General features: G+C 37.9%; 1 protein-coding gene across 1 annotated transcript in view; it reads left to right on the top strand.

Moving 5' to 3' along the window:
* Window positions 1-22,659, top strand: part of dnt (tyrosine-protein kinase Dnt) — a 60,576-nt gene that overhangs the window by 19,605 nt on the left and 18,312 nt on the right. The gene's annotated exons all lie outside the window — the stretch shown is intronic.

Raw genomic sequence — 22,659 nt, 5'->3', positions numbered from 1 at the left:
TGTATGACCACAGATTACTTAATAATACCTTAACAGGCACAGAAGGCTCACGTCGCAAAGTCGAATTTGAACAAATAGCGACTCTTGGTGGCAGTAAAGTGCAACCGCTCCGCGCACAGCACTGCTTTAAAATTTAACAAACAACTTACAACTCTCTTTCTATGGCGTAACTCTTTTATATATCTCTCTCGTTCTCCTCTAATGAGACCAAGATGCGAGAGAAGTTGAAGGGGATTAGGAGGAGGAGCTGCCGGCATCTCGCGCTGCCGTATTGCGGCGGGTCACGTGATTAACTGAGCCCGGTATTGTGTGACCAGCAGGGTATTACCTATCAGTGGGAATTAGTGGAACAACCCGACCTATCGCCATAGTTGGACAGCATTATTATGACAGTTGCAATCACCTCTGGCTATCTCACTCACTATGAGCTAAAATACACTGTGCAGCACGAATACCATAAATTCAGTAGTTAGAGAATATAGCAATGTTATGATTACAACTTTCATCCTAAAAGAGGCTGGGTGCACGAGTACTTAAGTAGCTCTACTAAAACTAAGATGCAACTTCGGACAAATAAATCATTTTCACAAGTAGAGAAGATGTGATTGACCTAACTATTTTATGATCAGTAAATCACGCCGTTATGAGTCAAATAATAACGTTTTATTGGCCGCTGTCGTGGCAGAGCTTATGAATGCCTACTTACCTACAGTTTATTGTTGATGCAAGCTGCCCGAGATTTATGCGTTTCCCTTGGGTTTACTGCTAATGCAATGTGACTTGAAATGGGTTTCAGATTCCATAGTTAGCTAACATGGGTTAAAATGAAACGTTTATAACTCTTTTTCAACTCAAAAATTTTAAGTAAGTAAATACATTTTAACTTTTTTGGCATTTTTATAGGAAACCCTTATAGGATCACTTTGTTGTCTGTCCGTCTGTCCGTCGTGTCTGTCAAGAAAACCTATAGGGTACTTTCCCTAGATTCATGAAATTTGGTAGGAAGATAGGTCTTATAGCAAAAGTAAAGGAATAAATCCGAAAACCGTGAATTTGTGGTTACATCACAGAAAAAAAATTAAAATGTGTTCCTGAACAAATATTAGTAGGTATTTTCAATTTTCAAAGTCAGATAACTATACCTAGTAGGGTATCATAATATGATAGGGATTTATTTGTTAATTCTAAAACAGATTTTTATTTATTTTTATGCATAATAGTTTTTGATTTATCGTGCAAAATGTCGCTGTAATACGGGACCTTCGGTATGGGTCGGGAGTCTGACTCGCACTGGGCCGGTTTTTTTCAACTTTAAATACTACTCGGTGGTCCCTTAGATAAACCTCGGAGACCAGTAAACTGCACAGCGGGTACTTCCCATTTAAAGTTTTAAAATACATACAGATATTAGAGAAGACGATTGAAAAAAACCAAGTATGAAAAAACAATGTTTATTTACACAAAAGTACATAAAATATCTTCATTCCAGCAACTGACAAAACATGGGATTGATTGATTGAAGATTCTATTAAGCAAACATCGTTTGAAGTGAATTCGCATGTCTCGCAGCATGATGCACGGATGGGTCGAGCTGGGGTCGCGCCGGCTCCTATGCCTCCTGCGGCGTCCGCGCCCGCATGGCCTCTAAATTTACATTTTGAATAACACTATGGCTCCCTGTGAAGGACCCACAGCTTCTATTACTCTTTTAAAATGCTTAGTCATTTCAATAGTTTCACTTCACAAAATGTTTAGTTTGCATAAGCTATTTCAACCGTTTTTAGTGTACCGTACCTAAAGGTGGTGCTAAAGGGACCTTACTAAGCCTCCACCGGCCGTCCGTCCGCCCGTTTGCTTGTCTTCAGCGGTACTGTATCTCCTTAAGTGTTATAGATAGAGAGTTGAAATTTTCACAGAATGTGTATTTCTATTGCCGCTATAACAACAAATAATAAAACATTCACTGTGGTTGCCATGAAAATATAAAAGATTTAAAAAGTGATATTTCTTGCACGATGGTACCGGAACCCTTCGTGTGCGAGGCCGACTCGTACTTGACCGATTTTTGTTTAATAGAAACTTTAGCTTTATTTCCCTTCACCAAGACATTACGTGGCTCAGTTTTGTGTTCAGAATTCTTACTCGACATTAAATCAACATTAGAATCTATTCTGAACAAACATCGATACTATTCGAGAAACCCTCGCGTTGAACAGTAGATCGACGTTGTTGAATGAGAAAATATACTTTTGGGAGGTAGTCGTCGAATACAAATATTAGTTGAATACCGTTTATAGGTGCTTGTGGACTAATATTTGGTTAACTATACGGTTCGTTATTACTGCCTAAAGCTGGGTCACATGTAGAGAATCATGAAAAATAAAATAGACACTCAAAAATGAATATTTTCGATGGAAAAGCTGGAATGTTCATTATTCCCATGGTTCGTGAGGTCGCTACATTTCGTTTAGCTTTATTTCTGGATCGAGTACATAGCTACGGTTCGTATCAATAGAATTAATGGGTAGAACCGTTTATTTAACCGCTCGTAACTTTAGTTGTTACGACCGTGTGTGGATTTTTGAGTTATTACAAGCGACCGTACTTATCAGTGCCTTTATATCTTCCAGTGGAATTAATATTTTTTGATGTTCTGTCTTATCTTGTTCTTATGCCTCTCAAGTTTAAAATGGTCATTTTATGTTAAAAAAATTATCTTTTTGATCTTTGTTTCGTGATGTCAATCTCACAATTTAGATTAACTCTTTCACGAAGTCTCTACATGTTGGACTAATGTCTCCACAAGCGTATAAAGTCCTTTCTTTCCTTACCATGTATAGAGAATGGAAATCAGTACCCTTATTATAAATGCGAAAGTGTGTTTGTTTTATGGTTTGTTGGTTTGTCCTTCAATCACGTCGCAATTGACGTGATTTTTCGCATGGGTATAGTTTATCTATACCCATGCAAAAAATCACGAAATGACCTGGAGAGTGACATGGGCTACTTTTTATCCCGGGAAAGCAAAGAGTTCCCACGGGATTAAAAAAAAACCTAATTCCACGCGGACGAAGTCGTGGGCATCAGCTAGTAAAATTATATTTCTAAATACAACATCTTCAGTTTCTAATATAGGCATCTATACTTGTGTGTCACAGAAGCTGCGGCTATCGACATTCGTGATCTGGCAAAATACTCCGATGTGGGATAAAGTCACGTTTTCCAGAACAAAAGGACAAGCAAAGATGTTAATGCAAATAATGTGCCATATATCTCCAACGTGGATTGACTTTTGCAGCTGCAGCTTTGCATCCTGCAGTATTTTAAGTTGAAGGATTTTAAAATTATTGCCGCGATAGGAATATAGGATATGATATGTAAATATCAAAGAGAACAGTTACAAGTATGGAAAAGAAGCGTGGGTGAGGAGAGGCTATAAAATTATGTGTTTCTCTGAGATCATTGAAAATTCAAATAAAAAAAGCCCTGTTTTAGTTCAATCTGTTAGTACTTTTGAGATGTAAACTTTCCTGTGAACGCGTTGGTTTTTAAAACTTGTTAGTAGGTAAATCAGTAAACATGCCAGAAACTTGAAAGTCAGTTTATTTGATTGGTCAATTTTATTTAAATTGTAATTTTGGTTTGGATATTATCATACATTTTTGGGACCTCTATTTTCCGCTTCATTTAAATCTGAGGCTTTATAGTATACGTTTTATTGGATACGGTCGTTTCTTATTGGACGTTTATTTTCGTCTGTAACACTCTTTTTTGTTGATCTTTTTCGAATGCTACGGGTAAACTGGTAGCAGTAACTGAGTATAGTTTAGCATAACGTAGTCGCCGTAGGATTTTTATTTAGCTTCTTTGGCAATGTCGTGACTTAGAGGGCTGTAAGAAAATAAAAGGCAGTACGTCGTGCGGGCTGCTCTTTATCTAAATCCTATAAGACTTGTTCATCCTTAATTATAACGAAAAGCTCGGTAGTAGTTTGAATCGTTGGAAGGCTCATTATAGAGGCGGTACTTGTTTGTTTTAGAATCAACTTTAATTACCACCAAAAGAAACTCTAATGCCAGTTATAAATTCTGATTTATGGTCACCACATGCTGTTATTATGAAGCATTAGTAGTGTATATATCATGATACCGCGTTCTCCTTTAGGTATGTAGGCCATAATTTCAATTAACTCATTCTTTTACAAATAAAACTTTGTTGAATTATAAAAGATAAGAGATTTCGCGGGATTCTTGGGCTTATAACGAGCTATTGTGTATATATCTGAAATCTTACACGGTAACGACTAAAGTAAATTACATGTTGCAGATGTTTCATTTGTGATATGAGGGAGTACTTGCAGAATAAGGAATGATTTGTTGGTTATTCTTTTATGTTGGGAAATGAGATTGGTGTTTGGTTGAGGCGAAGTTGACTCGGACTGATTGCAGGCAATTCAAATTCAAGCGGTTACTTGGGATTGGGAGATGCTTGTTGGGATAATACGAGCAATCTATCTCGCGGTAGTCGCTCCATGATGGATCGCTGATGGACTCTCAACTCGTTCCGTTGTTGTTTTGCTCTATTGATAATACGCGTTCACCCGCTTGTTCAATCTTATTAGTGCCTCGTTACGTTCCAGTGTTTTTTGTGCAGCTAACAAGATTGAATGTTGTTATGAATATCGAGAAATCGTTAAACGGTTTATTTATTCAAGCTATTTTGAAATTTAAATTAGGGTTACGGATTTTATTTATTATCTTCCATTTGTTTTACAACTGACTTGAAAATTGTCTTTTCCTTAGAATTTTTATAAATATAACGTATTATGTACGATTAAACCTGTCTCATTGAATCAAAATTTCATACTAAGCATCTTAATTTTTTTAAATGTAAGAATATTTACTTCATTAGAATACTGATAACTATGAAACTAATAATTACTTAAAATGGTACGTGTTTAAAACAGTTGATGTTATCGAAGTATCCTATTCCTAACGATGCATGATGTTCTCTATTGACATTCGAGCCTTGAATATTACGAGATATCGCGTGCGTAGGCTTCGAGTGTATAAGATAATATCTCGTACAGGGTGTCTTTTCCAGCTTTCACCGGCGCGTCAGCGGATGCCCAATGGGCGCTGTTGTGACAGCCTCCCACGATAAACTTCATGTTTATGCGCGCGCGCGGCCCGCCATGTTTGCTTTATCTCGATCCACCGTTCGGCCGTGTTAATAAATGTCTTGTATTGGAAAAAAGGTTTATCGTCCCTTTATTTCTTTTTATGTTTATGCTCTCCGTATGTTTTATTTAGACATCGGTTATTAATAATAATGGATTCTTCAGGGTCGTTAGATCAAAATTTAAGATCTCCTACGTGTAGTTTTTGTGTGTTTTGTTTTTTGTGTACGTCAGTTGTGTGGGTCCTTTTATTGGCTCACGAAGGGACGTGCCGGTTCGTGTCGGTGTTTTATATTCAAAACAGATGCTAGTTAGAGGATGACTGGAAATTAATTTAATTTGTTTTTGTTTGTTGTTCGTTTATGAAATTTTCTCATGTTTAAACATTCCCAGATTACAATTTATTGTTATTGTCGTGAGATTTGGTTATTGTTATTCGTCACTTGTTTGACGTAGGAATAAATGGAGTAACATTATCATTACGTAAGTTGTTACTGGAAAGAGCAGAAACATTAATTAAATTTTGCGGTTTTACATAACTTGTATCGTCTATTTAAATACATACAGCTCTTGAAAAAATGGAATTTTTGACATGACTGAACGACACATCATTAAAAATTTTATCTACAGTGTTCACATGCTTGTTCCAGTTGAATTTTACTAAATATTATGGCACCCGAATTAGTTAATTACCAGAAGTGGTGTTTTATTTTATAAGCATCTACTTGCCGCGCTCGGATTTTCGGTTCTAGTCTAGTGGGCACTACGCCTTGTTAGCGTGGCGCGACGAATCGTCCCCGGGTATGGTCCCGCTCCAGTACCATTACATGGCGGTAATTTGTTGAAAACCGTGTAATTATCTAATCACACTATCTCTCGTACTACACCGACTGTTTTTCTATAAAATGTATTAACTACGTGTCTGAAAATTGTGATGGGTAGAGCAGGTTGCATTTTTAAAATTGAAAATTGACTTTTTGTTTAAATCATATTTTCTACATTAAACATTGGCTATAATAAACAATTTCTAATATTCCTTCATAATATCAGTACCCTTATTATAAATGTGAAAGTGTGTTTGTTTGTTGGTTTGTTGGTTTGTTGGTTTATTGGTTTGTTGGTTTGTCCTTCAATCACGTCGCAACGGTGCAACAGATTGACGTGATTTTTTGCATGGGTATAGATAAAGACCGGCAGAGTGACATAGGACTTTTTATCCCGGAAAATAAAAGAGTTCCCACGGGATTTTTAAAAAACCTAATTCCACGCAGACGAAGTTGCGGGCATCAGCTAGTCTTCTATATCTCTGTGAATTAAATAACATTTTGAACTTATTATCGGTAAAGATTTTGAATAATCTTTACTTATAAAGCGGGTATTTAAATGCACTTCCAGCAGAGTTTATCCTGTTATTATTATTTACATAATACTGAGCATAGCATAGCAGGTGAGGTCAAAAATATTATTCGATCATCCATTTTCCATTCCGAGATACGAGAGGAACATAACGCGAGCGCGGCGGGCGGTGCCTGGCGGGCACACCACTCTTTCGCCTTTTGCTTTTTTTGCCCATTGTTTACTTTACGGGCGATGTTAAAATTTTTATGATTTCCATCGTAACTGACGGCGGCGTAAATTATTTTCTGAACGGCTGCCAACTCGATAATTCTCGGTTGTGCATGCGATTCCTTGCGATTGCTCTTATTTATGAGGCAGGTCGTTAGGTGTTCGATAACAAGATTCATTTCAGCGCGGTTCTTAAACATGAGTCATTCATAACTACCTACCATCGTACTCTTAGAATCTTGCCGGTTTTGACTTATTGAAATCCAATTCTAAATCGTTGGTAAAGTCACCAACACACTTAACGATAAAAGTCCCAATTGAAAACAGCGTATTTTGAGTATAGTGTTGGAATTGGAAATAAGTAACTACACCGCATATTGATGTAAAATGTAGATGCTGCCTACCCAAATATTTAATTGATAGTATTCTTTTAAGTGACTCTTGAAAGTTAAAAGGTGAACCCTGAAGCTCTTGATTGCAGGGCAAAGTTATTTTATTCTTCTTCTTGCAATTTTCCTAAGTAAACTCTGTGCCAGGATTTGATCTGGATCTTCTATTTACTTACGGTAGTAGACGTACCTTAAGTTCATGGTCATTTTGGGTTATTTTTAGCGAAATGTTTCCTATCGCCAGTGCTGCGCTTAGATTACGGAACCATATAATATCATACCAAGTCCAGACGACAGTTTAAGAATTTAAATGTGCGTGGAGGGTAGGTGTTAACCAGATATAAACAGGCAAGTTAAGCATCGCGCCGGCGACGTCAAGGGTCCTTCAGAACTCTTCCCGGGCTGCTCTCCTGGAACGAGCGATTTAAAATCCCTCCACATTTTTATTTTATTTTAAAATTCAATTGCATTTCCCTGGCTCGAATAAAACGTACTATCTTTTTGATGAGGCCATATCAGCTGATATCGTAGATCTTTTTTTGCGATGGCGATTTGATTGATATCGATTTTTTACCTTTGATAATAATGCTTGGCGAAAGAGACTTGAAGAGAGATGTACAGTAAAATGTTTAATATGTTTTTCTTTTGAAAAGAATTGGATTTGTTGCAAGAAACTTAAAGCATTCTCAAATCGTCCTTTAGTTTATATAATTTAAAACATTTATTGCTTAATACTATGACAAATATTCAATTTATTGAAAAAGTATTCTTTTTACACGACTGCGCAACGCAAGTTACATGTTTTATTTATTTTAATTTTAATCCCTTATTATTGAGTAAATTTTAGATCAAAAAGACTCACGAAGGCAAACTTTGCAAGAATTGATATGAGGTATATGTTGCCAGATTTGATCGTCTAGAAATAAGTAATTTCGTAGCCCTATATCTCCTTACTACGGAACCTTATAACCCTCATAAGTTGAAAAGCAAACATCGTCCTCTAGCTCCTGTGAATTCATTTGTTGGTACAAATCCGTCGCATAATATGGTGTGGCGAGTTAATATTTGGTTGGACCTATTTGTCAAGCGTGTTCGTAGTTTTGTTATTGGACACCTCTACTCGGCATACCGTTTCTATTTGAATTACCAGCAATGCCAACCACGGGTTTTCAGGAATTATATTTTGTAAGATTGTTTGTTGAACTGAGCAAGATTTTTAGTTCATGTTGTAACATGTAACTACCTAGGCTTGCATTTAACTTTAATATTTGTTTTGATTGGAACGTCATTCTAATAGCATTCGATGATTTCCATTTAATTCTGTTACTAAGTAATAAGACAACTAACTAATCATCACATAACTAGTTTCAATGAAAATTTCGTAGTGTGTACTTCATTCTGAATATTTGGCACTTGTTCAACAATTATTATTCTAATAACTGTTCTAATTACAGCACCTGAACTCCAACCGGTATTCTGAAACTTTCGCAATCTCTCTCGAGTTTTCTATTATAATTTGAGTGCTTAATTTACATCTCATCTCCGACTTGAAGGGTGCAAGAAGACATCCTGCACAAATTTGCATAATTTCAAATTAATTATAACATTATCCTCCTTTAACATTATCTAGTTATTAACTGAACGAAGCTCCAGTGACACTTACACTGGAATTCATAGTCAAGATACTCTTTTTTAGAGGACGATTCAGACGGCATGTGGCAAACCCAACATTAATGTCCAACTCCTACGCTCCGCCTCAGGAAAATCCAAAAGTCATTTATGGGAATGGGTACTATAATCTTTTATAATAAAATTCCGCAATCTATTTTGGACTTGCCTTTACACAAGTTTGAAAAATCTATTAAGCGGCATCATACCTAATCATACCGTATACATATAAGTCATTGATCATACCAGAATTCTAGAGCATGTCAAATATCGACCATTATATTTAGGGGGAACTATAAGACACTACAAAATTATTTTAATACCTTTTGGTATTCATCGGTGTGGCCTTTGTAGTGCCGAAGAATATTTATTTACGACCGTATAATAAACTACAGTAGCCAGGCCGATAATAATCCGAATACATGTCTTATCAATATTGATAAATGGGTCGAAAATAAATCTCGAATCGTTATAACATGCCTCTTTGATAACGGGGCCGATTTTACACGGAGGACTACCGTGCGATAACCTCTGTCTGGATCTTAGTAATCCCTCTGATAACGATATGGTGTGTACTAAAGGTAGGTTCATACCAGCGACTTTTGATTCCAAAACTTTTGGTCCTCCTTGCTTTAGCCTGTCTTTGTCGTTATTTACATTCTATCAATTATACTAACTGAAACTGATACTGTATATCGTGTCACCATGTCAATTACTACTGTGCTGATGCTGAATTGACTACAGTACGCGACTGGTCGAGATGGCAATCATGGTGGGGACGCCGGACGCCCTCCACAGTCCACACCCGCACAGACCCCGCGTTAATGTGGTGTGGGATAGCGCGGGTGACGTATGGGTCTTCTAGGTGCCTAATAATCGTGGTTCTCGGAATAAAATAAAAATAAAATGTGGTTTACCTAGCGACTATTTGTCGAGGAACATGTCGCTATAGTGTTTAATCTTAGTAGGTGCACGCGGGCCGACTTAGCAATTGGGCTCAAGTACAAGACACAAATTCACGTTGTTTGTCGAGGGTTGTATTTAATCCTGTTGCCATTTGAATGCTGATCACGAAATGCTTGTTGCGTTTGTCACGTAACACTCGACTTGATGAGTGAAATAGGTAACTTTTTTGTTCGTTTAAAGTTTTATACTTATGGGACGGGTTTATGGGCCGTGCTTATTTGGATGTTAGAGAAGGGAACACGTGAGACCCTCAAAAGTTTTATAGACCTGTATTGGATGTCCGCCCCCAACCAGCAGTGATAGGCTAATATGTCCCGGGCTCGATTCTCAAATTTTTTAGGATTCCGTATCTCCAGAGGATAAAATGACACTTTATAGGGTGTTTGTCGTGTCTGTCAAGACCCGTCAAGGGAAAGTATACAGCCTAGGTAGGTACTTCCTCTTGACTTAGAACCACGTCTGGCAGGTAGCAATGTGTTAGAGCTAGCGCGTACCACGGTGCTTTGAGTTGCGGTGCGTTTTAAAATCCGCAAATTTGAATTTTAATCTATCAAAATCCGGTGCGGAATAAATTTCGTAGTGCGCTCGCTTCTATGTACTTCTATAGTTCACAGATTTGTGCGAGGAAAAATCCGTGGTGCGCGCTAGCACTTATAGTACAAGTAAATGGAAAATTAATAAATTATGATATCCAAAGCTGTGAAGGGAAAACATAGTGAGCTAACTAGTTTTGTCCGGGAAAGTCTAACTATTGACTAGTTGCACTATAACAAAGTTGATTTCAGCTCCATATGGAAATTTTTACAAAAGAGAATTAAAGAGAGAATACAAAATATTTTTGCTCGACATTGTGGCTAATTCCATTGTACACAATCTCTAAACTAAACTAAAATGGCACGTCTTAATCTATTGCTATCCCTTTCATAATATTGCTTGCGGAAAAGGATAGCACTAGATTTAGACCTGTTAATTTAGTTTAGTTAAGAGATTGTGTACAAGAGAATCGGCCCCAATGGCGGTATAAATGCACCAAATTTCCCTTTATAATTAACGTTATGTTCTCGAATGAGAGTAAAAGTGTTAATTAAACTCAAAAGACAGTGAAATTCGATACCAAATTGCGCCAAAATAATTAAGTTCGACTCGTTTCACCGTGTTGATAAACATTAACAGTTTTGTTGACACCTAAGGGTGCTTCCACACTTATTCAGAACGGCACATTTCGGCATGACCAGCTGGCATAAAGCTCTTCACACAACTGCGTAATTGTTATGCCCGTGGCTGGGTTGTGTTTTATCTGAACACGGTGCCAAATACATTTTTGTTCACACACGTCTGTAGGGCTAATTTTCTCTCGAAGACGTCGTATATTTCAGTATTCAACACTACACTCTCTCGCTACTGCACCTAATAACAAGTACCAATCATCACATAAACTACGGTTACTATGCTAAGGACACGCACAAACTGTTAGGCTTAAAGACTTACTACCTAAGAACCTAGGGCAGAGCATGACAGCCTAATAGTTAAGTTTTTACTTTTACACCTTATGATACCTACTTGTTTTGCGGTATCGACCTGGCATCTAGGTTATAATATATTATGTCTGCACTGTTCAAAATATCTCTGCACTGACATTGTGCACTAGGCCTTAGAAATCTTGTCTTGTCGTAGTTCACTAGATAATTATGTCTGCGCTGAAAATGTGCGCCACACCTACTCGTAGATACAAACAAGAGACAAACAGAATCCTGATATAACAGCCTCTAATTTCCCTAGCACTTATCCCCTTATGTTATGTTGTATCGAGCCGGCGTCTTTAATGTTATGTTATAAACATAACAATTAATACGAAGCGCGAGTTTGTTTTGATAGGCTCCCTTGCTCTATAAAATGAGAGTTTAGCTTACGGTTTACGATAATGTTAGAGTGACTTTGAACTGTTTGAAAGTAAGGATATGAAGGTGGATTTTAGTAGAATATTCTGTTTTAACAATTTATTCCTGACTGTTCGTTAGAAGCACAATTTTATTATTCTTTTTACTACCCACGTTTTGCACGCGGTCTACCTTTTCATTTGATGATAAGTTACAACTCCGCTTTTCAGTGCGAGGTTGCCATTCCAGAACCTTGATACCTCAACGTCTATCATCGGGATGGGATATCAACGTCTATTATTGGGATCGGGCATCAACGTCATCGGTACCTCAAACTGTGATTGCCACTTTAGCTACTTGAATTTTGATACTATTTTTTATTTCACTGGTGGCAAACCCATGACTTTTTTATGTGAAGAATAGTAATTAAACATTAGAGAAACGTGCAACCACAAAAGTGTAAGGGTATCTAATGCAGTAGGTACTTTACACAATTTACAACTACAAGATTTATAAAGGTGACTATTCCGAATCAAATCTCTTCATAGCGTAAACAGGCCACTTCGCCTGAATCACTTCTAGAACCGTATAAAACGGGTAGGTCCTTGAAAAACAGCAATTTATTGGCACCCCCTACTGTTTATCTATTCGCAAATCTGTTCAGCGACAGGTGCGTAATGTTTATAAAGAAACACTTCGCCTTCGATATAAATCCATCGTCGCTGTACTCAATGTTCTGGGGATCTTAAATATAGGCCGTGTTTATTTTATTACAAACATTTCGTAAAGTACTATTCAGACGTAACGCTCCACGGCAGCGACGGGTTCGCGTGCCTAGCTAACTCGTCATCTCAACCGATACAGACTTCCACAGCCTGAAAGGATATCTTGCAAGGATCTTCATAGAAGACGGTCCTACTTACATTCAGCGGCTCCTAGTATTTTTTTTAAAAAAGAATATTAGCCATGTTAAATGGCTAATATTCCCCTTTCCTCTCCAACTAAGCCTAAAGCTTGTGCTAGGAGTAGGTACGACAATAGTGCAACGGGCGTGGTTTGAACCGTCGACCTTTCGGTTTTCAGTCCACTCCTCTACCCGTTGAGCTATTGAGGCTCAAATTAGTAAATTAGTAATTGCTTGAAATTATCCATCCACCTACTAGATTCTTGCGTTCTACAAAACGCCGCGCTTTCCAGCGCTCCAGGGGTCGTTATTTAAGCCGCAGCTAAATTACTATGATGTGAATTCCAGATCTATACTAGTTTTGTCCAAAAATGGCGGCAGTACTTATGCAAAGACAGCCTTGCGCGATGGCAGCAGTACGGCCTCACACTGAATGCGTGATTGCAGTAGCTCCTAGAGATTTTTTGCTATCAGTACGAGGATTTTTAGCAAATTAGTACTGTTAAAGGTTAGATATTATGTATAGGCTAATTTTGTTTAGGAGCTTAGCACTCGTAAATTAATTGCCTATCAACTAGCGACGTCGAGTATCCATTTTACTTTTTAGGCATCTCCTCCTAGAGATCTTTAATACAAGGAACTGTACGAAGCACGTCACATTACGGACACGCTGTCGTTGCGCATCTTGTGTGACCAAGGCTTTAATATGCGATAAAGCAGTGTTCAATTATAGCTTTTCGTCGATTATCCCGTAATTTATCAGCTCCGGGCGTGATCGGGTACGGGTAAATGTTTGTATTGCCGTAATGTTCTACGGATTTCGATAAATTTATTTATAAGCGTTTCGATAAATTTTGAAACAGGCAATTAGTTAAATTAAATACGTACCAACTGTAACCAAGGAAGCCTAGCTTCATTATCATCACTAGCCTATCTTGGTTCTCTGCAGGACATTAAGCTTTTTCAAGAGCTCACGACCACACAAGGTCCTCTATCTTTACATCGAGCAACAATCCACCAAGGTCTTTCTTAAGGATCTTCCTAAGGTTGTCACTTGTGAGTCCAGCGGCCCCGAAGGTCGCCCCTATACATTTTCTAGATTAACATACCTGCCTACATACTTAGAAAAGGAGGCCATGAATGACTGCATATCAATGTACAGTTCAAAAGGCTGGGTTCAGAAGTTTGAGATTTTGCAATCATGGACCTAGGTTTTCTTTATTACCACCAAAAAGAAAGCATTTTTAACTGGGCTTGTTTTCTAGATTACCTACCTGTTCCATCTTTGACCACACTGTCAAGAGATCAGTAACATTGCGATCAAGTGCATACCAACGAACGGTTTAATCAATAAAAAAGTATAGAATAGCAGCTACTCGTATTCCCCTTAAATAATTATGTATTAAACGAAGTGACAGTTCTCGTTTCGGTGCCCATAATTAAGGTTAGGGAATTCAATGAACATCTGTGTTCGGTGAGCGCAAAAAATCGGGAAGAGATTCCGAACTGTCAAACTTAATTCGACGGGATTAGTGCGACCGCGTGGCCAGGGGGAACGCGGGCAAAAACGCGCATCCATCAACATTCAACACTGAGCGTCGAACACGGTGTGTGCGTGGAAGAATTTTTTGAAACCAATGAACACCAGCCGTAGTACAAGATTTTACGTCTCACCAAACCAAACCAAATTCAAGAGTCGAACACTTCCGCGTTACAGTAAACTGGATCTTAAATGCCTTGTTTTAAAGCTCAAGTTTGTCTACACTTCTACAGCCAGCGCTCCAAGCGGAAACATTGCGAAATTAAAATCAGTGGCATTGAATATTTGACTTCAATTCAAGGCTGTTTAGGTCCATTTTACTGTAACGCGGAAGTATTTCGACTCTCGAATTTGGTTTGGTTTGGTGAGACGTCAAATCTTGTACTACGGGTACTGATTGGATAATTACGTATACTTTTTAATTGTTGTGTGTTTATAAGCTTGCATCTTTGATTTCATCTGATTAATGATTAAAATATTGAAAAGTTTTTTATACCGTTGGTATTGGCCGCGACTCTAATTTCTAATGAATGATGATACAATTGATGATTGTTTTGAGTATATGTAAGAGTATAAGTTAGAATATAAGTTTAGTAACCCTAACATTTGAAATTAATTTGTGTTGTGGTGGCTTGGACCGTTAACAAGGTATTTTTACAAAACAGATGACTTGAAGTCTTAGAATGCGTCTCACTTTAGCATCAGTGCGAACCACTATAATATATAGAAGTAACTATATAACTGTTATGAGGTAAATAAAGTGACAATGTATCACCTAAATGGACCTAAAAAATCTTACACCTGTACACCATTAAGCTTCGTTGTTCAAAATACCTTAATTGTTCCCTTATTTCACCATTGTTGATTTAAGTGTCGTGTCTCAAACATGCGCATAAAGAAGAGTTAAATTGCGTAATCTAGTCGGGGAGTACCTACTTGTAATTTCATTGCTGTAATTAATAAGGAGGGGGAGGGGGAGACGGTGAGATATGGCGGTGATCATTACACGCATTACCCACCCTAAGATTTTCCTCTTGCCCTGCCTTTTAATATATCAATTCCTTACACCCATAGGAATATTTTACACCTCGATTTTCTTGTATAAGTGCAAACTTTTATGTTAACACCTGATGATGCCCGCGACTTCGTCCCCGTGGATTCAGGTTTTTAAAAATCCCGTGGGATCTCTTTATTTTTCTGGGATAAAAAGAAGCCTGAGTCCGTCTTCACACGATGCAAGCTATCTCTATGTAGATGTAAAGTACGCGGCATAAAATAATGTACATCGGCCTTTAGAATGACATTTCGGCTTTATAGAGCGTTGTCTCTGTCAGTCATACATATATATGACGTTTTGTCGGTCTCAACGACAAAGCTCTACAAATCCGCTATCTCCTTCTAAAGGTCGATGTACATTATTTTCTGACTTTGGTTGTTAAAAAATCTCGGAGGAACTATTTGAATTTCTGGTACAATGTATCTATATTAATATGGAAGGGGGCCCCATTTATAGGTGGACAAACGACATCAAACGAGTGGCAGGGATCCACTGGATTCGGGCAGAGCAGATCCGTGGCGTGCGGAAGTCCCTACAGGAGACCTACATGCAGCAGTGGACGAACGTTTATCGGTTGACTAGCTCATGCTCGCAACTTCGTCCGTGTGGACTACACAAATTTCAAACCCCTATTTCACTCCCTTAGGGATTGAATTTTCAAAATCCTTTCTTAGCGGATGCCTACGTTGTAATAGTTATCTGCATGCCAAATTTCAGCCAGATCCGTCCAATAGTTTGAGCTGTGCGTTGATAGATCAGCCAGTCAGTCAGTCAGTCAGTCACCTTCTCGTTTTATATATATTTTAAATAATGATGATGATGATAAATAGTACTCCAGTTAAAGTAAGTTGAACTTTTAATCACATCACAATTAAACAGTTTGTACATATCAAACATTCCGAGTACATTATTATTATGTCACGTTACTACTTACTAACAAATTAATAATTAAATCGATTACACTATCGGCGGTGATGTACGTCAGTTAATTTATTAATAATGCGGTAATAAACTGTAACGAACCTTTGTTATCTTTGAGCTTTGTACATCCATAGTTATATTATATTATACGCTATTATAGCTATAAGCTATATCGTAATAAAAGCGAGGCAACGACCTAGTTTAAATTTTAATAACTGCATACTAAAATGTAATATCTAATAAGTAATAACCAATGGATTATTAACATCAATTTACGATAACATTTTTAACGGCCTAAGATGTAAGATGTAAGTTACTTAGTAGTGAATAATATAGTATTATTTATCTATATATTCTGTGATAGCCTAGTAAAAAGCTGTGAGCCTAGTCGGTAGGACGTCCGCCTCCTGATCGGATGTCGGGAGTTCGATCCCGGGCACGCACCTCTAACTTTTCGGAGCTATGTGCGTTTTTAATAATTAAATATCACTTGCTTTAACGGTGAAGGAAAACATCGTGAGGAAACCTGCATGCCTGAGAGTTCTCCATAATGTTCTCAGAGGTGTGTGAAGTCTACCAATCCGCACATGGCCAGCGTGGTAGACTATGGCCTTCCCACTATGAGAGGAGACCCGTGCTCTGTAGTGAGCCGATGATGGGTTGATCATGATGATGATGATATATTCTGTGGTAGTAACATGATGAGATATGATGTGATAGTAGTCTATCATCCCATCAACCCATCATGGTCATCATCTATTGAGCACGGGACTCCTTTCAGACTGATAAGAGGAAAGGAGATGGGCATAGGCGCCGATTCTATTGTCTTTCTCCAAACTAACTTTTGAGTATCTGCATCTTTTTCTTTTTAATATTGCTAAAAAACGGATGAAACATTACTTTTACATTTGAAAACTCTATAACTTGTCTATAATCTGTGAGAAGTTTCTAATAATATCACATGTTTAATAAAAGTTTTACCTTTTTACCAGAGGACAAGTTGGAAGTTTTGGAATATAAAGCTGGGAACTAATTTTGTATGCGATATAGGACAAGATAAAGTTCTTTACAAAACAAACTGCCAGTCAATATTCTTAGCACCTCCATTCATTGTAGGCTTTATAGGGGCTTGGAAGGCTTCAAACGTGGGGCGAATCTTGTTAAGGACAATAACAGATCGCATTACGTACCTGTTTCCAGCAGACTTGTTCCTAACACTGTGCGTGTTCAGTTGTACGCTTCAATAAATTAAAATGTTAGGGGTTTTCAAAGTAGGCATAGACTATAGAGACAAGATTTTAAAAGGGTTGAAAAAAAAACTTACTTAAAATAAAGTAGGTATATAAAAAGTAAAAAGTAATATTTATATAGGTACCTAGGTAGTTAAAAGTTAAAACCCCATGGTTTTATAGAAAGTAATAATTCTTAATTGTACTAAGAATTAGTACTTAAAATTTATTTGGTTAAAACATAATTAACGCACATGACATTATGTTATGTTATTGACATTTTCTGTCGCTTTCAATAAAGAAGTCAGGATTAGTTCTTAATCAGGGATTACGTAAGATTTGAGAACGCAATCAAAAGTACTTTTGTAGCTACGTTGTTTTGGAGATAATTAAGTACCTACAGTCAAAATCTGTTGTAGCAATATTGAAGGGGCCATGATTATTAGGTCGTAAAAGATAGTAGTAGTAATAACCAGTGATATTCTTCTAGTCTTTATGCCACAAAGCCGGGACTTTTTTGGACATTATTACCGGATACATCGTTATCAATTATTTCATTATAAACGGTTTTGACTGTTTGATTTCGATAGATGTCAAAGTTTTGATCACAGCACACCAGTGGCCCTACTGCGGTTGATTGACAGCTACAATGTCACGATCGCAATCATCTCTGATTGGTTAATGCTCGCTCACTATTGGCTACAATGCATTGTTGCAACAAGAATCGCACAAATTCAGCCAATCAGAATAATTGAGATTGTAATAATGATTGATACAGGTTTTAGACAATCGCCCTACTGAATATGGTAAGCTGATTCATAGTTCCATGGTTTTGTTACACGAAGCTAAACTAAATGTTTTGAATTTAGACGCATATAAGCCTAAACACAAAATGCCAGAATATCGTAAAACCAAAGACATTTTAATAATATAATACTCGTAAAACCTTAGCGTAAAACAATACGCTGAATGCCTTTGTGTAATGCCATCATTCACGCGAAATACTAAATGTTGAAAAGTAAACTCTATCTTTAAATAATGTTCGTATTTCAAAATCTAAGATGGTGCAATTTTACATTTTTTTCTCTTTGTGGTAATCCGCCATTATGCGGTAAAAAGGCATTACCTGCTAGCTTCCGGGAGAGTTGTTTTCAATGTTTTACTTACGCACCTGACTACGTTTGGCCGTTCACGAGGAGATAAACGATTTTACGCCATTTAACGCTCGGATAGATGCGTTTAAATTACTCCAAATCGATTTACTATGGAAGTATAGATTTACTTACGCAGATGAAATTGCTCTGCTTACAGCACCGACGCAATGTTGCCTGCTTATCAGTCTTCTATCGGATATTATACATCGCCTTCGGAGAGAGTGCTCAGGAACTTCAGGTCCTTCTTCGCCATTCTACCATAGAATTATTTATGCTGTCGACATCCAATCCACTCGCACGAAATGTTTTTGCTCAACATGCTCAATAATGTTTAAATTGGATTACAATATTAAAAATTATACGATTATAGATTTATTATTATTGATCTCGCTCCGCTCTACTATACGATATTCAAAAATGCTTCTTGTTCTACCGATTTAAATATATTTTGTTCTTTCTCGATGTTCACTAATTGAGTTGTGCACATCACATTATTGATACCACAACGTACAGTGCGACAAGGCTACCTTGGCGCGTGGTGAAAATCGAAACGAACGTTGCGGTCAAGTGTTTCCTTTGTTCTTGTTTGAATATTCTAAGCTAAGCCTTTGTTCTCCAACAGCGCCCCCCTGTCAATGTCATTCAAGTGCCAAGAGAGCCTTGTCGCACTGTACATACAATGTACTAGGTACATGTTTAAATATGAATTGGAACTTCCAGAAAGGTCAAAGTCAAAACTGAAGTATTTCCTAGTTCCCTGATCATAATTCATATCCAGTGTTTTGACCAAGTCGCGAATTTTTTGCTACGCAAGAATATTCTAGCACAGAAAATTACATACGCATACGCCTTACATAATCTTATTATTTTCCAAATACAATGTAAAGAGAATATTATTTTGTAGCAAGTCCTATTTCGCAGCACATTAGTTCTGAAACGAGACGCAATGCAATTTGGCAATAGTGTTAATATTTCCGCCATTTTGAAAACTAGAGTTTTTGGACTGTTGCCGACAAAAGGCGTTGCAACGCAAATATGCGATAATACTATCGCAGTTGCTTTTAACGATTGTTTCAAATTCTGTACGTTGATATGTCAGTCAGTTTTCTCCTTTTATTATCATCACCAATCCATAGCCGGGTCTACTACTGAGCATGGGTCTCCTCTCAGTATGAGATGGGTTTGGCCATAGTCCACCACGCAGGCCAAGTGTGGATTGGCAGACTTCACACACCTTTGAGAACATTATGGAGAACTCTCTGGCATGCAGTTTTCCTCACGATCTTTCCTTCACCGTTAAAGCTAGTAGTATTTAATTTCTTTAAAATGCACATAACTCCAAAAAGTTAGAGGTGCGTGCCCGGGATCGAACCCCCGACCTTCCGAATAGGAGGCGGACGTCGTAACCACTGGGCTATTACGGATCTCTAAAGTTCTCCTTTTATATATTATGTACATGAATCTAGATCTAGATAGCTTGTGAAATGATACTTGTTACCTAGTTTGAACATGTTGGATTAGTCTCGCTGAGAAGTTGGTAGACAGGTGATAGTGATCTAGGTCTCATGAGGGAACATGAAGGTACCTACTTAGTCGTTTCTATGATGTCAAGTTTATTAGATGTAGATTGGTACATCACATTCATCCCTATATTGTTGGGATAAGGCTGCGATTACACCAGTAAGTTTTACTTACGTAAGTAGCTTATTACGTAATTAATTGACAAAAAACTACAGTACGCGGCCGAAAGTAATGTACATCGACCTTTAAAAGGAAATAGATTTGTAGAGCGTTGTCCCTGTCGTTGAGACCGACAAAACGTCATATAGGTATGAGTGACAGAGATAACGCTCTACAAAGCCGAAATGTCATTCTAAAGGCCGATGTACACTTTCGGCCACGTACCTACTGTACATTAGTGCAAGCTACTTACGTGAGTAAAATTTACAGTTGTGTCCGCGGCCTAAGACATTTTTTTAGAAATGGCCATGTTAGAAAAAGAAATATTTACTGGACAATCCTAAAAGTTTGACCGCAGATCAGATATTAATTTTTTAGTTGCTAAGTTTATTTATTTGGCATACATTTGGAAATGTGGTGCATTTTTAGAAATTCTGTTTATTTTAATAATAACAGGCATTTCACATATAAACCGGTTTCCTGCTATAAAATACCGATGGCGAGCCGTTGAACTCCAAATAAACAATTTGTTAATTCGGCGCTCTGTTCCACGCCTTGCAACATTAAGGCGATGTGTTCCGGTATCGGCCAATAAAACTGTCGCCATTGCGACATGTAGCGTCTATTTACGCGTTTTTAGGGTTCCGTATCTCAAAAGGAAAAAGGAACCCTTTTAGGATCACTTCGTTGTCTGTCGTGTGTGTCAAGAAACCTATAGGGTACTTCCCGTTGACCAAGAATCATGAAATTTGGCAGGTAGGTAGGTCTTAAGGCACACTAAGGGGAAAAATTCGCAAACTGTGAATTTGTGGTTATATTAAAAAAAAATTAATGTGTTCATGATCAAATAATTAGTATTTTAAATTTTCAAAGTAAGATAACTATACCAAGTGGGGTTGGGGTATCATACCAAAGAGCTTTTACCTACGTGTAAATTCTAAAACAGATATTTATTTATTTAAATTCACCATCGTTTTTTGAGTTCTCATGCAAATTGTTGAAAAAATACGACTGTAGTACGGAACCCTCGGCGCGCGAGTCTGATTCGCACTTGGCCAGTTTTTATGCATTCCCGTACAATTTTACTGGAGACCGAGCGCTATTCTTAGCGCGCCACACATTTTATGATAACTATTATCACGCAAGCTTATAGGATGTGGTGGACAGTGGAGTTGTAAAATGTTAAACAGTTGTTAGTTCAGCGGTTTCCCGGTGCACTCGAGCCGCTGGTTTATTGTGCATTCTCAGTCTATCGTGGCATATCTGGCGGCGGTGTGGGAGAAATAATAAACGACAGCGTTTTTTGTCCCCACCGCGAACCCTCAGGGACTGAAGTGCATAACTCCGTACACCTTTATTTACCTTCACCTCTGCACTTTGTTTTATTTTCTTGCACGTCCGCATAATTCCACAATAATGCCCCAAAATCCACGCGACGTCTCCGCCGAGGGGAAGCTTCGAGCTTTCTTTAGGAAAGATCGTCCATTGTGCTTCCCGCTCTATTTTGTTCGTTCTTTTATTAAACGGTTTTTATGCGAATGTAATGAATGCTTTATTCGTAGGTGCGAGCGGTTGAATGGCGGATATATCTCGCGGGCGTTATATTGAAAACATAATGGAATTTCGGCATTCAATATTTTATGGTAAAGCTTTTTTTCGACGTGCGATAAGGCAGGCACGTTGCGGCATATATAAGTGGCGGTCGCTGGGTTAAAAATTAGATTGTTTTAGCGGAAAAAAGTTGGCGCCACTGGGTAGCTGGCGTTATCTCATGTTATTTGTCGTATCAAGTGTTTCGTTGCTTTTTGCCGCCGACGCATCAAAGACGCCGCGCACGGTAGCAGCCTCCCGTAGCCAACCACTTCTGCTTACTAGGGAATGTTTTTATGGAGAACTATTTACGTCACTATAGCTCATAGGCATAGACATAGAGCAACAGGGATAAGAGTTACTTACGACAAAATTTTCTTTCATTTTATGCGGCGATTTTACTGCGCTTATTAGCATTGTCATTTGTCCCCAACACTGGGAGGAACTTGGAGGAACGTTTGTTTGGATCATGGTAGCTTTGGGAGATAACAGGTAATAAAGGTGTAAAAAATCTTACGTCAAAATAGGTACAAAGTCTATTTTTTTATATTTTCTTCATTCAGAATAGAATCAGAAATCACGTCATGCATTGCCAGACACTTCGGGTGAGATCTATAGAGCACACTCTGACTTTGCTTAGATTTAAGACAGAGTTAAAACGAGGCAGATGTATTTCTCTCACATAAATCTGTCTCGTTTTAACTCGATCATAAGTCTGAGCAAAGTCAAAGTGCGCTCTAAGTATAGACCTCATCCTTAGTATATTGGCCGTCTTGCCAGACGCCCTTAAAGTTTAAAAGTTTCCTTTCCTTTTTGCTATTGCCTCATCGTGGAAGCTGTGTCGGAGTTCGATCCCGAGCATGCACTTCTGACTTATCGGAGCCATTAAATATCACTTGCTTTAACGGTGAAGGAAAACATCATGAGGAAACCGGTAAG

This window comes from Maniola hyperantus, chromosome 2, assembly GCF_902806685.2.
Source record: "Maniola hyperantus chromosome 2, iAphHyp1.2, whole genome shotgun sequence".
NCBI classification, from domain to species: Eukaryota; Metazoa; Arthropoda; class Insecta; order Lepidoptera; family Nymphalidae; genus Maniola; species Maniola hyperantus.
The sequence above is the reverse complement of the archived record's forward strand: the minus strand, read 5'-3'. Positions and strand labels throughout refer to the sequence as shown.